Source organism: Myotis davidii, unplaced genomic scaffold (assembly GCF_000327345.1).
Source record: "Myotis davidii unplaced genomic scaffold, ASM32734v1 scaffold8, whole genome shotgun sequence".
NCBI lineage: Eukaryota > Metazoa > Chordata > Mammalia > Chiroptera > Vespertilionidae > Myotis > Myotis davidii.
This window is the reverse complement of record NW_006299520.1, coordinates 333476-351240: the sequence shown is the minus strand read 5'-3', so window position 1 is coordinate 351240 and position 17765 is coordinate 333476. Positions and strand designations below refer to the sequence as shown.

Genomic DNA, 17765 nt, shown 5'->3' with positions numbered 1-17765 from the left:
GTATGCAAAGTGAATAGTCCCATCAGTTGGCAAAGTAAGGGTCAGTACCCGCATGCGGAGGAACAAAGACGCAGAGTTGCCAGGAGAAACCTAGTCCCGAAGAGTTCATACCAGCCTTGAAATTGGAAGCAGGGGGGTATGTTCGAGGTATTTTTATTCACCTAGATCTTACGGACAATCAGCTTTACTCAGGTGAACCCTAATTCGTTGGGATGCATGGGAATGAAACTGTTCAGCTGTACCTGTGAGCCAGGGAGCTGAACAATCTGATGATCACTTCACACTCTAAAGAACAGAGCTACTTACCCCAGGTCACACCCAGCAACGTTTAAAGTCAAGAAAATAACCCTGACTCCTGATTCAGATATTTTCACTATAAAAGAATAGACACTGGGACTTCTTTTGTTGCTCAAGGATAAAATATATGACAAATATTATTTGGCCTGCATGTACAGCAGAAAACATACTGCTTCCTATTATACACTGAGATATCTCTTTTAATTTAGAACAAAATGATTATATCTGATGACTTAGGCTTCTCTATATTAGAAAAATGTGTATGGTCAAAATAAATTACTTAGATTATCTATTCACCATTTCATTAATATATCATTTTTTCAAGAGTCCTTCCAATGTTTTAAGTAAGCATGACTTAGGAATCCGTCCAACCCTAGCCCACCGGGACCAAGCTGCCTTTCTGCATTACTTTAGATGACCTGGCTCAACCTACCTTCCAGTGTGCTGATGAACCTGAGTCCCATAAAGACTGACAGTAAGTTAGCAAAGGCCAAGGGCTAAAAATTTGCCCAAGAAAGCCACCTTCTGGGTCTTTGCTCTTTTTGAACAGAGAATGACCTGTGATTTCTTGCTGTTCTCAGCCTTTTCATAAGCTCATCAGATTTATCACTGTCTCTGATAAGCACAATGTTACTTGATGAAGCACATACTATGCTATATAATAAAAGCCCAGCAACCAAAATGCCAGAATGACCAGAACAACCAGAGACCAGAATGACCACAGCCCCTCCCCCTGGCTGGCCCTGATCCACAGTGGGATCAGGCCTAAACCAGCTGTTGGACATCCCCCTAAAGGTCCTGGATTGCAAGAGGGTGTAGGCTGAGCTGAAGGACTCCCCCCCACCCACCATGCACCGGGCCTCTAGTTTATAATAATAAAGGCATAATATGCAAATAGAACAAACGACCAAACAGCAGAAAGACTGTTCGGACGACCTTTCAGACAACCACGCTATGACACACACTGGCACCAGGCAAGCCAATGTGGGTGTGATGTGATTGATCGGGGAGCCCTGACATCTCCCCACAATCATCCCACAGAAGGACACCCACGATCAATAACCCCACAGAGGGAGGTCCAGGCCAACTAAGCGATCACACCCTACTCCTGTTGCCCACAGAGGGAGGCAACCAGTGGCAGGGGAGGGGGTGGCAGCATCACACAGATGACAAGTAGTGGCAGTGGTGGGGGCAGGGCCAGCTGCCAGCAACCAGGGAAAGGAAAGCCCTGATAGGCTCTGATCTTTGGCAAGGCCTAGGGACCCTACCCTAGAGGGCTCAGGCTGGGCTGAGGGACACCTCCTGCCCCCATGCATGAATTTTGTGCACTGGGCCTCTAGTATTGCAAATAATATATTGATAAGAAAAAAAGAGACTTTATTAATTGAATTAGTAAATTAAGCAGTATAATATAGTTGTTTTTGATATTTGGATTGAAAAGGAGTTGAAGGACTCAATCTTCTGGAATTTATTTAAAAGTTTTAATGATCTTGGTTCAGGATTAAGTACTTATTCTGATTCCCAGCTCTCGTCCCTTTCAAAGTGACCAAATTTAAAGGGAAATATCAGATGGCACAGGCCCTGCAAAAGTGCTCTGTAGGGACAACCTGAAACTGTCACTTTTGTCTGAACCCTGTGCTAAAGGAACAGAACATGTCCTCTTAGGAAGAAACTCAAGGCAAACGATAATAAAGGCCTGTGCTATGCCCAGTGTAGCAGTAAGAAATTTATTTTGACTTATGAATGTGCCTTTAAAATATAGCTTCAATTATGGCTGTTTTCTTTAGCTGTGGCCCTCACATATACCGCATACCATGAGCAATATAATAGTCATTGTGTTCTTCACTGGCACACACATAAAAGAACATGCCAGTTTGACTTAAAAATGACTTTGATAAAGCAGCAAAATTTATTGATTTAGATTAATAAATTGTTATAAAAGTGAACTAATTTATAATATTATAAATTATAAAATAATTATTAATTTTAATAAATTATTAAAAATAATTTATCCCTGATTACTCATCTTTTTATTATTCTGTGTTGTGAAGTGAGAATTAAATATAAAGGAATTCTGTTACACACCAGAATACAATAATTGTCTCAAGATAAAGCACCTGTGTTACTTGCAGAGTGAATAAAACTGGCATTTTTTCATGAAATACTATTTCACTGTAAGAATGATTGATAGAAAAACTATGATTATTCATACTTGGGTATTTTCTCAAAATAAACCAAATGAGTTTGCTATTTCAAGGACAACAATTGATAGCACACATTGCCAATGATAAATTTTTAAACTTTCAAGTAAAATTTAGAAACTTATATCTTTCTCCATGAGCTTGACAGCTTCCTAATTTTTAAAGACTTTTCTGAAGAGGTTGGTGATGATATTATCAAATGAATGTTTTATATATTGCACAGTGAAATGTATTAACACTTTAAAAGTTCTGGATAACTCAGTGAATCAATATTTTCAAAATGATAAATGCATGATGCTAAAAAATCATGTGTGGTAAAAGATTAATTTAAAATGCAAGACTGACTGATGGATTTTAATTTAACAGGGTAGGGAATTTTCATTGATATGGTTCATAGTCCACATTGCAGCTAACCTTTAAGAGCTACCCCTTGTTGAGTCCTCCCTTTGTCTATGTGAGACCAATTTCCTTCAGATATATTTTAACCAAAATAACATCACAACCAATGGAATGCAGAAACAGATATGGGAAACCAGCTGTTTTCTATTAAAACAGACATTATAGTAGACAAGTGGATAAGAAAGCTGTGGTACATTTACACCATGGAATACTATGTAGCAGTAAAAAAGAAAAATCTCTTACCCTTTGAAATAGCATGGAGGGACTGGGAGAGTATTATGCTTAGCAAAATAAGCCAGTCAGAAAAAGATAAGTATCACATGATCTAACACATATATAAAATTTAAAGAACAAAATAGGAGATTAAAAATGGTAGCAGAGTAAGTGGATGCTGCACAGATACACTCCCAGGACCAAACGGAGAGTACAACTGAAATACAGAAAAACTTACTGAATAATCAACGGAAGACTCTCTGAAGAGAACCCTGATAACTGAGGGCCGAAAGTGGAGACCACACAGAAACTGGTAGGAGTGGCAGAGACACAAAAGGGCTGGCTGGGCTCCCACAGCAACTGATGCTCTGGAGAGGTATCTCAGCTTTGGGGGGTTGCCGCTGAGAACTCCAGGGTCTACTCCCCAAGCTGGGCCCACCAGCAGAGAACACCAGAACTGAGAAGGGTACCCAAAGAACATCTGGCTGTGAAAAGCAACAGGGTTGCTATCTGCCAGGGAGAGATGGCTAGAAAGGCAGGCACCTTCTTAAAGGACCAATCCACAAAGTTCCCTGTGTAACCACTCACCCTGTGTTCCGGCAGAGAGAGGGAAAAGTGGACTGGAGCTGTGTGAGCAAAAGCCAGGATAGGGGGCTCTGTGGTTAGAGCTCAGAAGGCAGACACCTCGGTTTCCTGTGCTGAGTCATTCCCTCAGGCTGTGGATGGCATCTTTCTCTCACAGACATATGCTGTACAGGTGGCTTTCCCTGGGGGGAAGAGAGTTGACACACCCTATTGGAAAAAATTGCCCTGCTGTGAGGAGTTTCTGAGGCCCATTAAGAGACTGAAAATAACAATTAGCCTCTAGGCCAGTGGTTTTCAACCTTGGCTGCTCATTAGAATCACCTGGGAATCTTTTTAAAATCCTGATCTCTGGGCCCCATCCTCCAGAAATTCTGTTTCTTTGTTACTAATGTTGTGGCCCCACCCCATAAGAAAGAAACAGAATTTCTGGAGGATAAGGTCCAGAAATCAGGAATTTAAAAAGATTCCCAGGTGATTCTAATGTGCAGCCATGGTTCAGAACACCTGCTCTAGGCAGAAGCAATTGCCCCACCATGTTAAAAAAAAAAAAAAAAAAAACACCCAAAAACTTGCCACATCTGTGGACAATTGCCTGAGGACTATTTGAGGTTGAATCCTATCAGTCTCAAATAGTCCTCAGGCAATTGTCCACAGGCATGGCAAGTCTCTAGTCTAGAGACTTTGAGTCTTCATCTGATCTAATTAGCCAGAACCAACATTTGATACTATCCTGCACTAGAGATTGAGAGGCATAGCAGATCTAATACAGCCACAATCCCAAGCAGGTAGCCAAAATGAGGAGACAAAGAAACAACCCCCAAATGAAAGAACAAGAGAATTCTCCAGAAGAGGAGATAAATGAAATGGAGATAAATTTATCTGATATGGAGTTGAGAATAATAAAGTTAAAGAAGCTCAACAGCATGAGAAAAGATATAGTAGCTATGAAACATAAATAAAAAATGGCATAGCTGGTGCTTGCCTACTTTTAGGGCAGAGCAAGGCCCAATGCCCTCAGGAGTTCTGTCTGAAGGCCTGTAACAATGGGCTTGAACTAAACCAAATTAGGAGGCCTCTCCCCACGGAGATCTCACACATTCGTCTTGTTTGATGTGATTTTTCTGGCTTCATAATATGAATCTGCTCAATAAATATCTTAATTCAATAAAAAGTTATTCAGCACCTACCAAGCAGAAATCACAGTGTTTCTGAGAATGTGCATCAAGTAAGATGTGGCTCTAATAGCATAGTCTATTGAGAGAAACAAAAAATAATAGCAAATGTGTATGTGGTGTCAGGGACTATTTTTCTTTCCTCCTGGTATTTTCTTATTTAATTCTGCTAAGTCCCTATTTTAGAATAATTCCCATCTATCAGAGGAGAAAATTGAGATTTAGGAAATATTAACATTGCAGTAAGCTGTAGAGCTGGGAGAAGGACCCAGATGCAGTTGAGGTAAAAGTGTGAACTTTCAACTGTCCCTGAAAATGGTATTGAAAATGCGACAACAGAGTTCAAACGGAGTGAGAGGAAGAGACCAGTTGTAGGAGGGGAAAGGCTGACAATGAGCTGGGCCTGGAAGGAAAAGTAGATCTTCCACTGGAGGTGATCTGGGGGAGGAAGGTGCATTCCAGCAGAGCTACTGCGCGATGGTCACTAGGATGTCTGGCACATTTGCAATATTGTGACTTGAGATTAGAAAAATGCATAGAACAAAATTGGGTAAAGCTTTAAAAAGGAGGTTGGAGATTTAAGACTTTGTTCTAGGGCAGTGGTTCTCAACCTGTGGGTCCCGACCCCTTTGGCGGTCGAACGACCCTTTCACAGGGGTGGCCTAAGACCATCCTGCATATCAGATATTTACATTATGATTCATAACAGTAGCAACATTACAGCTATGAAGTAGCAACGAAAATAATTTTATGGTTGGGTCACAACATGAGGAACTGCATTTAAAGGGCCAGAAGGTTGAGAACCACTGTTCTAGGGGGTGGCAGCCCTCAAGGTCTTTGGAAAGGGACTGCCATGCTCCAAGCTGTGCCCTCTGGAGATAGCGACTGCACACTTAGACATCTGCGTTTGCTTAGCCACGGAAAGCTCAAGGGCTGTAACTGTTTCTCCAAAGGAATTCCTAACGCTTTAATTTGCAGCAGGCCAGAGCGTCTGCCTGCTTGGCGTTAGGGTTTGTGTGTGGCTTTGTTTTGACAAACTTTGGCCATGATTCGCTAACATGAAGCAGAGCTGGGTCATGACTCCATTGGCAGCAGGAAGCTTCCTGCCAACTGTCAAACCAAGATCTCAAAGACAAGCCTTCTTTCTTCCCTGACCTCCTCCTCTCTTTCCTTTTCCCTTCAAGTGGCGGCGTTAGCCTACTGAGATCTTGGAATGCTTGCAGGAAGTTGGTTTTTAACCACTGGTGGTCTCAAGCTAGCCCTAGTAGGGTCAGAAATTAAGAAGCAGGAAATTGTATGGCGTCCACCTGTAACCGCCCCAGCTGTCACCTGCATTTCCCAGACAGTGTCAAGACTCTCCATTTGGAAATCTTCTAGGAGGTTGCTGAGTGAAATGCTACCGTGTTTCAACGTTCCAGCGTGCCCAAGTAACCTACTGATCATAGTGGTTCACATGAAATTATAACATTTAAAAAATGCAAATGCAATTATTAAAAAAAACATATATATATGCAGGCATACCTGTTGACCTTTGTGGGGACTAGGGAGGAGGGGTGGTGAAGTATGATTTAAATTGTAAACCACTTTAAAAAAATCACTATCTCAGGAAGTTGTCTCATCATTATTTGGGGAAGACACCGGTGTGGGGAAGCCAGTAACTGTATGACTGTTAGATTGTTAAGCTTTGTCTTTCTTTTTCTTAACTTTCTAAAAAAGTTGTGTTTAACATCTCAAGGAAGCTAACAAAAAAGTTAAATAATTTATATCCCAGGTGGAGGTAATTGAAGCAAAAAGACAAGAAGAAAGTTCTTAGCTCTTGTCTGAGAAGACAAGTATCTTTTTCCTTAAGACAGATAGCTCTGGTATGTGCAAAGAGAAGACAGGCCAGGAAGAATGATGGGAAATTCTGAAGTGATTACAAACCACATGGCAGGAGCAAAATACATCCATTTAGGATGAATTTATTTTGGGGGACTCCTTGAACTCTAAAACAATTTGGATCTCTTGAAAGCAGTTCTCTTGATTAAAATGTTTTTTTCTTTTTCCCTTATAAAGCATCAGTTTTACATTTAAATGGATTCTGTATCACCACCAAATTATGGATTTGCATCCACTTAAAACACATGTACCCATTTCATATCCTCATTAAGCAGTTTTTTTATTATGTTATCAATCGCAAATTACTGGCTTTCATGTCTCACAGTGTAACATCTATGACTGCAAGCACAAGAGATTTTCAAGTTTAAGCTGAACTTTTTCAAGTGACTGTGTATTTCAACTTTTCTATTTTGCCATTTACAGAAACTCTAAGTAAAGATGAGATGACATAAAAGAACTAGAAAGATGATTTGACTTTTTAAAATCACTTTGGCATTGAGAAAACATGCCTTGGCTCTGATTTTTGTCTTCAGCATGAAGCTGGTTTGCAGAAGGCCGATGGGGAAATCTTGGCAGATGTCAGGAAAGTGGCAACCTGGGAAATCAAAGCTGACACAAGAAGGGCCTGGTGATGTAAAGGAGACTTCTTTCTATTTGTCTGTATTGGTGTGTCCAATAGTTTACAACTGGCCAGCAGGGTGGAAAGCACACCACCATGTTAAGAGTAATTAATATTAGCCCTGGATCACTAATGCAGTTGGATAGGGCATCATCCCAATACATCAATGTCATCAATTCGATCCCTAGTCAGGTCACATATAAGAATCAACCAATGAATGCATAAGTAAGTAGAATCACAAATTGATGTTTCTCTCTCTCTCTCTCTCTCTCTCTCTCTCTCCCTTCTTGCCTCTCTCTAAAATCAATTTAAAAATCTTTTAATAAAGGAGCCGTGAATATCAGACCAGGAGGAAAGAATGGGAATATCTGGGACCCATCTTCAGGAAACTTGGAAGGTCTCCCAGAAACATTCCCAGAAAAACTTGAGAGTGATGGTTTTTCTTTATAACTGGTTATGTGAATATCAATATTTTCTGGTTCCTTGGTTTGGTATATCATTTTCAGTGACCACAACTTTGTGTGTACCATTCACATACTCAGAATCCCTCTCTATCATCACTTTGGGATAAAGTTCAATTGCCTTGGTCAGATATTTAGAGCCAGGCATGACTGAGCCCCCATTAGCTATTTCAGCATTATAGATGCTGGAATGCTGAGCACTGAAGGATGAATAAAATTGCATTAGGCAAAGATGGTTAAGGAAGAGGAAATCCAGGTGTAAGACAGAAGAAGTCAAAAATACGAAAGCTTGGAAGGGCTAGGTGTGTTTGGAGAATGGTAACTTATACCGTGTGACTGGAATGTAAGATACATGGAAGGACTCAGGAAAGATGAATTATCAAAGAAAGGTGGGTTTGTGTAACAGTGTCTTGTGAGCCATGTTAATGAGGTTGTGTTTTATTTCTGTAGCCATTGGAGTAAGCAGCAAGGATTTTCACAAGGAAACATGTTACAATCAGTGTTGGATTTTAGAAAGGTGATTGACCACAGATGGATGTCCCAATTGACATTGATAGAAAGGGCCAGATAACCTCCAAAAGTCCTCTGAAATACTGTAAGTCCACAAAAACATTCTACATTTGTTAGAAATTACAGATTACCAAGACCTCATGGTGAAAATATTTAGAAAACTGGCAAACTCCTCTTTCTCTATATGTTATTTCCAAAGAAGATAATCTTCAATCCTCTCTTCTATACAATTTTTTCTGTCTTGGAAAAATAGGCCAACAATGTTTGGGAAAATGCAATCCACCTTTTTTTTTTTAAAGAGCTGGTTTCTTAATACCTATATGAGCCAATTTTGAATCCACAGGAATTTTCTTAGAAAAGAGGTTCTGGCAAAATGTTCTTCCAATCTAATTCTGGTGGGGATCTATGGGAGGTGAGTATAAGTTGTTATCGTTAGACAGTATAAGAGCGGAAGGAGAACATTGATCACACTACACACTCAATACTAAACATTTATTATGAAATATCTGAGGCTTTTTTAGTTCATGTTGAAAAGAAATAGTTAGTGAAAAAAGCATAAGGGCTGCAAACTTATATAACCTATATTCCAGTATTCCATCAGGTGCTTATTTATTGATAAGGATTCTTTAAGCACATTCATATATATTTTTGAGGGCTGTGCAAGGCACTGTAGATATATTGGTGAACGCAGACACAGTCCCTGCCCTCATGGAGCTTACATCTGAAATCAGGATGTAAAAAGATAAATAAGCAATTATAATAATACTAGAGGCCCGGTGCACAAAAATTTGTGCACTGGGTGGGGGGGAGTGTTCCTCAGCCCAGCCTGTACCCTCTTGCAGTCTGAGACCCCTTGGGGGATGACCACTTGCTGGCTTAGGCCTGCTCCCCGGGGAATTGAGCCTAAGATGGCAATCAGATATCCCTCTGGCAGCCCGGCAGCCCTCGGTGGATGTCCACTTGCTAGCAGGGAGCAGACCTAAGCAGCAGTCAGACATCCTTAGTGCTGCTGAGGAGGCAGGAGAGGTTCCCACCACCCCCACTGTACTGGCAGCCATCAGCCTGGCTTGTGGCTGAGCAGAGCTCCTCCCCGTGAGAGCACACTGACCACCAGAGGGCAGCTCCTGCATTGAGTGTCTGCCCCCTGGTGGTCAGTGTGTGTCATAGTGACCAGTCATTCCCAGTCGTTCTGCTGTTAGGGTCAGTTTGAAGATTACCCTTTTATTATATAGGATAGAGGCCTGGTGCATGGGTGGAGGGAGGCTGGTTTGCCCTGAAGGGTGTCCTGTATCAGGGTGGGGCTCCCGCTTGGGTGCCTGGCCAGCTTGGATAACGGGCTGATGGCTGTTTGCAGCTTGTCACACCCCCTTCATGGTGGGGGTCCCCACTGGGATGCCTGGCCAATCTGGTTGATGGGCTGAGGGCCATTTTCAGGCTGGAGGGTGACTGAAGCTCCCAACCTCTCCTTTTTTTCTTTTTCTTTTTTTTAATTCTGGGATTTATTTACCTTCTATAGCTGTCACTGGAGCTGAGAGCCAGCTCCAGCTCTGAGGCCTCCACTGCTGAAAGCAGGTATCTGGGTTTGTTTAGCTTCTATAATTGCAACACTGTTTCAGCTCCAGCTCTGAGGCCTCTGCTGGCTGAAAGCAGGTATCTGGGGTTTGTTTAGCTTCTATAATTGCAACATTGTTGCTTAGAGTGCAGCTCAGAGTCTGGCTTCGCAGGCAGGGCATCCTGGCTTCCTCCATCACTGGAGCAAGCAAGCCTCCTGTTCGCTTCAGCTGCGTGGCTGCCGGCCACCATCTTGGTTGGCAGTTAATTTGCATATCACCCTGATTAGCCAATGGGAAGCGTGTCGGAAGTACGGTTAATGAACCTATTTGTCTTTTATTAGATAGGATAACATAAAGATAATTATAGTGTGAAAGTGACTTGATGGAGGAAATACAAGTTGTTATATAGAGTAATATTGGAGAGCAGGGAACACATCCTTAAATAAATTGTAACTAAGCTGAATCTAAAGCATAAGCAGATTTATTGATGATAGCCATTCTGACAGGTGTGAGGTGATATCTCATTGGCATTTTAATTTGCATATCTCTGATGATTAGAGATCTTGAGCATCTTTTCATATGTTGATTGGCCATCTGTATGTCTTCTTTGGAGAAGCATCTATTCAGGTCTTTTGCACACTTTTAAATTGGATTAGTTGATTTTTTGATGTTGAGTTTTATAAGTTCTTTATAAATTTTGGCTATTAAGACACTATCAGATGTATCATTGGAGAATATGTTCTCCCATCAGGAAAGAGAAACTTTGTGTGCTGTTGGTGGTGCAGCCACTGTGGAAAACAGTGTATAGTTACCTCAAAATATTAAAAATGGAGCTGCCTGCCCTGACCAATTTGGCTCAGTGGATAGAGTGTTGGCTTGGGGACTCAGGGGTCCCAGGTTTGATTCCAGTCAAGGGCATGTACCTTGGTTGCGGGCACATCCCCAGTGGGGAATGTGCAGGAGGCAGCTGATCTATGTTTCTCTCTCATCGATGTTTATAACTATCCTTCTTCCTTCCTCTCAGTAAAAAAATTAATAAAATATATTTTTTTTAAAAATGGAGCCGTCTTATGACCCAAGGATTTCTCCCCAATTTGTAGCTTAATAGAACAATAGAATAACCTTGGAATGAAGATAAGAAATGCCCTAACCTTTGGAATAGAATGGATAGGATTAAGATCAAATAGTATAAATACAGATGTAAAAGGACAGTAAAGGGAGGAACCTGGCTATGATGATCACACTGCCTCCGTGTCATTTTTTCTTTGCCGAAGAAGAATTTATCTAAAGAAGGGAATTTATCTAAAGAAAACCAAAACACTAATTTGAAAGAACATATGCACCCCTATGTTCATTGCAGCGTTATTTACAATAGCTAAGATCTGGAAGCAGCCCAAGTGCCCATCAATAAATGATTGGATAAAAAAATCTGTGGTATATTTACACAATGGAATACTACTCTGCCATAAAAAGGAAGAAAATTTTACCCTTCATGACAGCATGAATAGATCTGGAGAACATTATGCTAAGTGAAATTAGCCAGTCAGAGAAAGACAAAAACCATATGATTTCACTCATATGTGAAATTTAATGAACAAACTGAGCTACCAAGCAAAATAGAGACAGACTCATAGAGAGAGAGAGAGAGCCAGTTAGACAGCTCTGGGGTGTGGGGTTGGGTGGGTGTGTTGTGGGGGGTGTGGAAGGATTGAGAAGAAAAAAAAACAGAGAACTCATGTACATGACTTGGGTGGGGGGTAAAATGGGTGGAGGTGGAAGAGTGCATAGAGGGAATAAAAGGTGTTGTACAAATAAAATAAAATAAAATAAAATAAAAATAAAGCATAAGCATAACCTGGTCCAGCAAAAGAAATGGTCAGGGAAGAAAAGAGTGGATGCTAGTATGAGCTGGATTTAGGAAAAGAACCAGAGTCAAGATAAATAATTGCATTCTGGAAATCAAGTATTTCACACCAGCTGGAATTTATATAGACACTTTGTGTATGCTGAGTGTGGAGGTGGGAAGCAGGTGGGAGGTTTGAGTACCTATAGATAAAGCTGGAGAGTACGTAAGTAGGAGCCAGATTCTACCAAGTCCTGCAATACTTACAACAGAATTGGGGAGTTATCCTGAGGGCATAGGAGAACCATTGACTGCTTTTAAACAGAGGAATGATGGTGATCTTCTCTGACTCTCAGAAAGACCATTCTGGCCATGGAGTGGAGAATGGGTTGGTAGGTGTGGGGGAGTCGCCCAATACAGAAGGATGTGATCATCCTCAAGAGAGGCCATGAAAGCCTGAACAAGAAGAGTGGAAATGGAAACAGAAATGGATTCGAGAGGTATTTACAAGGGAATATAGATAAGACTTGGTAATTGTTGTTAAGGTCACTGCTCTACTGATAAGCTACAAGGAAGTGACTGAAGGAGATTATCCTACACAGTAAAGGGTATGTCCTCCCAGCCTCGCTGCTTGCTTTCCCTGGGACTGCCCTGTGTCGGTGGATCTCCAGGAGTATAGGCTTTGGTGCTTTCCCTGGTGGGCAGACCCCTGGGGATATGGGCCCAACATGTCCCAAATTTATTGCCAACAGTCTTGGTCCTGTTAATTCCTAACTCCAGGGAAAAATCCTCACCTGGGGAAACAACCTTTCTCGGGGAGGTGGTCCTGTTTAAAACACATAGCGTTAAGAAGGGGAGCAAACATATTAAGAAGAGTATGCCATATACGCCAGGTCCCTTGAAACATAAGCTGTGCAGATGTTTCTTCCCTGCAGTGACTGCGTCAAGCAGCAAGGGTGGATCGGCTTCTAGCAACAAGGTTAATTCCCAGGTTTCTGGCTGGACTAGTGTTTAATGACTATGTTCTGAGAGAGGGCACTTAGGAGGAGCAGATGAAGGGGTGAAGACAATGAGTTCAGTTTTGTTTCTCTGTCTGATGGACATTCAAACAAAATCTAACAGGTAATTGGATATGTATTTTGGGTTTGGAACTCTGATTGATATTTGAGACTTATTAGCAGCATATAAATATGTCCCCCCAGAAATATACATACACTTTAACAGCTGGTAGCTTGATTTTGAAAATTAAATGTATTTTATTAAACAACCTCTTTATAATTATTCAAAGTGTATATATACATTTGGGGGACACCCTATTGAGGGTCATGGAAGACAAGGCATGTAATGAATGCTTAAATCTTCCAGGTAGCAGGACTCCTAAACATCCATGAGTACTACTTAAAATAGAAAGAATTGCTCCATTTCTAAGTCCCTTTTATCATAGCCCTGGAATGCAAAAAAGTTTATTCTATCCCATATCTAGGATCCAAAGAGTATTCACGTCTTTCATCCAACATAGAATTCTGTTTCCTTTCACTGATTTTGAAGCAATTACTTTAATATCCTTGGAGCTTACCTTGATTTCATCATTATTCTTATAGTCTGGAGAAAGCTGTACACATTTTTGTGACATAACCCAAAAAGAGTAAAATAGAATCCAAAAGAGTAAAATCAGGACATTTGGTTTCAGGCAAAATAACTGAGTTATGTTTTAAGGGGAATTATTTGGGTCAAACGATATTTAATTTAAACTGCATCCTCCCTATTCTTTTTTTAATTAATTCATTTTAGCCTGCCCTGACATGGTCAGACTTATTTAGGATCCCTTGTTCACAAAGATCAAATTGCTTTTCTAAAGTACATTTGGTTTCTAAAACTTGGCATCTCTGAGCTTCTGGTGTCAATACAAAGAGCACATACATATTCCAACAAACCCTGGATTGTTGATAGTGAAAGGCATTGGTGCCTGGCCTTTGAGAGGAAGGGCACGGCACATTTCTTCATAGGGGGAAGTGATGGAGCTATTATTACTTTCAAGACATCCCTGGTTTGTCCATTCAGAAAAGCACAAGTCAGGCTCTGTGGCCATTCAAAAGGGGAGGCTGTGAAAATGGGTCCCCTGGTGACACTTTGACTGCCAGCCTTTCCCTCACATCTACCCTGCAGCAGAGGGTTCCCAGACCAGGGTTTGTTAACCTTGACCTCCCCTATCACCATGGAAATGCAACACAGCCAAGGGAACTTCCTCTGTGATTATCATTCACTATAAAGAAATAGAATAGAAAATAGAACAGGAAAAACATTGCCTATTTCATCTTGCCATTTGGCCTTTTTCTTTAGATCAAAGAATCCCCCAGCGAGTTCGTTGGAAGTTTGGTGTGGCAGTTATCAGACTTATACTCTGTGGCGTATTCATGTTTGAGGAGTTGAGGCTCACCTGCAGTATAGTATTAAATTTCTTGGAATAATAATGTTATCCTTAATATCATGCACTCCCCGAAACTGTGGGCAAAGTATACAGCATGCATGTGCATGTCACTTAAAAGGGGTCCATAGCTGTCTTCCTAAATTCTGGCATCCAGAAAAGATGAAGCATTGACTTGGTCCCATACCATCATTTAACAGATCAGGAAATGAAGCCCAAAGAGATTATGTTCTGCTTTCACTTCCTTTCTTCCTTCTGCTCCTTTTTCTTCTTCTTACTCCTTCCTATCTCTCTTCCTTCTTTGTCTTCCTAAAGTGACAAAGCTGTATATTTTTTGAAATTTGTGTTGGTCTGAGTTAATGTTAAATAAGAGTGGAAAAGTTCCTCATGAGAGGCACAGTGGACAAAGAATGGGAACTCAGTTGGAAGAAGACCTAGACTCACAGTGAAGATTACCAAAAAGTAGGCAAATTCTTTCAAAAACACTGGATTTTGGTCATCAATGAATGCAGGGGCCCTGGCAACCCAGCAGTCAGGACCTGGTGTGTTCTTAATATGTGTTTCCCATTGTCCTTGTTGCTTTGGCAATTGTCTTCCCTTCTATCTTCAGGAATGGAGCAGATCAGCAGTACCCTCAAACTTATTAGGGAAATAATGAGACAGGAGACTTGAAAATTCTAGGAGTTCTTCCCTGAGTTAGATTCTTCCTCCAGGAGAATAGAAAAGGTGTACTTTATTATCTTAACTAGAGCCCCGGTGCATGAAATTTGTGCATGGGAGGGAGGTGCCTAAACTGGTAGTCGGACATCCCTCTCGAAATCTGCTGGCTCCTAACCACTAGCCTGCCTGCCTACCTAATCACCCCTAATTGCCTCTGCTTGCTGGCCTGATTGCCCCTTAACTGCTCCCCTGCCAGCCTGATCTCCCCTAACTGCCTCTGCCTCAGCCCCTGCCACCGTGGCTTTGTCCGAAAGGAAGTCGGACATCCAGAAGATGTCCAGTCGACCCAGTCTAATTAGCATATAACCCTTTTATTAGTATAGATGAGTTGAACCCAGTTACTTTAATTTGTGATGTTTTGTTATGTGCTGCTATTTATTCTAAACCTTTAAGTCCCTAGGCACGCTAGCATAGAAAATCTACTCCTTGGGCTTTGGGGTGAGAACCAGTAAGACTGAGTGGTGACTCTGGCCAAGTCTTGGAGCCTCTTTAGTTCTCGCTTTCCTCTTGTGCAAAATGGCAAGCACAATAATGCCTACTTCCAGGGACATACAAGAATTAGGTAAATTAAAGTATATAATGTGTCAGATATGGGATCTAGCACACAGTAATGGTTTGTTATTGCCTCTCCCCCGGCTCTTGGCTCTGTACCAACAACACAACTGGTTTGGAGTATAGAAAATTCTGGAGGAAATGTTTTGTGCTATTTGTTCTACACTTAAGAATAAAAAAGAAATATTCAAGCCTCAATTACTCTTTGTTTTTTGTGGAGCTTTTTAGGTGAATATGAATGAGCAGGTCTGGCAAAAAAAAAACATTGGTATCACTCCATTTACAGTTAAAAAGCACTTTATGACTTCAGGGAACATTTTAAGGAAGAATTTCCCAACATTTTCTGACTTAACAACTCTTTTATGATATAATCTTGCCACACCCCCTTTGGAATTTTAACAATTATTTTTACATCACTTGTATTTAAATGTTATTTTAAATTAAACATAGGTATATTTTAGATCTATGTTACAAATTCTTAAGCTAGATACTGAGCATATGGGTATTTGTTATATTATTATCTACTTTTTTGTATTCCTAATATTTCATCATAAGACCAAAAATATGCCAATATTTTATTTTTAATAATTTAATTAATTGAATAATTATTGTATTGTATTATATTGTTTAAAATTTTTGATATTTTAGAGAGAGAGAGGAAGGGGGAGGAGGGAGAGAGAGAGAGAGAAATATCTATTTGCTCTTCCACCTACTTATGCATTCATTGGTTGATTCTTGTATATGCCCTGACGGGGGATCTAACCACAATCTCGGTATATGAGGCTGATGCTCTAACCAATTGAGCTACCCTGCCAGGGCTAGTCTAATAATTATTTTAATAAAGAAAATTTTTAATAATATTTTGATTTATCAAGTGATACACATTTTGATTTATTTTAACTTAATTCTATATAAAAAAGAATGTTACGAAGAAATAATTTTTGTGTGTGTTTATATCCATGGCAGATATTGGTGTAGTTTTCATTTCTTGTAATGTATTGTCTGATTTTGTGAAGAAATTTGAACATGACTTTACATCATATTTGACCTTGGGCCAAACATATTTTAAAATGAATTGCAGTCAACTATAAGTTCTAGAATCAACAATTGCTTTCATAACATAATGTTTGAAACTTCTCTTTTAAACTTAAAAAGAATAAACTGATAGTTTTTAGATAAATACAATTTTCAATTTTGTTTCTAAATTGTAAGATGAGGCTTTGATTTGCAAACACTTCTCCACAAATAACACACTGGAGCTGGTAGTCTTTTTCTCAATAGATGGGAAGTCACACTGTGTATAATCACGGCTGTATTTTACATTTTAAACACCACTAAACTACATCCTGATGAGTGATATGAGAGCCTTGAATGCTACCTATGGATCTAGTGGGAATATTTTGAGACAGAATTATTGTCATTTTTATTCTTCCATTTAACTTTCTGTATTTCAATAGCAGTTTTCCTTCAAATTAAAAATGTATGACTAAGAGTAAAAGCAATATAAAATGATATATGGATCAAAAATATTGTGGCAGCTACAGGGGTTTAGTGAGATAAATTTCTGAGTGATTGAGTCATGAAGACCCTTGTTTGATGTCCTCCAAGTCCTGGGCATTCACAGGCCTAGACAAAGGAACCAGCAGTGACATGAGCACGCATCCTCCCTGTTTAAACACCTTCACTAATCCTTACTAGTAATGTTCTTTCCCAACTGGGAAAGTTGTTGTGTAATGATAACTTGAGCAACAAAACAACAAACAAATTAGTTCTATTGAATGGTCACCATTTGATTAGAACACTTGGAACCAATACCATTTTTCCAGTAAAGAAAAGAATAAAAGTCTTCATACACTTAACCTCTATGGCTTATCAAACTATAAACAAGTCAACTATTTGGGTCATAAAATAAAGGGGTTCCAGGAGTTTTAAAAAGTTAGAAATAATTTTCCTCATTCAAGCAGCTGCTATTATAATGGATAATTCACAGCAGTTGTTTCAATAATCTCTATTTTTCTCAAACCTCAGACCCACCAGATTTACTCTCACCTTGAACCTGCTAAGAAAACCAGAGCCAGAAAACTTGAGCTTCCATTTCCAGTCACTCTGAAAATATATTCCCTCATTCCACGTACATTCCAAAACCCTCCCAGCCTGGGCTACCTCCTGGAACAATAGCCGTGCTCTGAGCCGTGATCTCCTCTCTTGCCTCACTATTGATTCCCACTCTCTTCTGTCCTTAAATTTCTCCATCTCTTCTGAGTTTCATTTTAAACCTATGACAAGCTGGTTGTCATTTATCCCTCCCAAAATTTTCTCCACTTTGTTTCATTCTCA

General features: G+C 40.2%; 1 pseudogene; it reads left to right on the top strand.

Moving 5' to 3' along the window:
* The first annotated feature begins 12063 nt into the window (after positions 1-12063).
* The window catches only part of LOC102775395, an 8430-nt pseudogene continuing 2728 nt past the window's right edge, over positions 12064-17765 (top strand).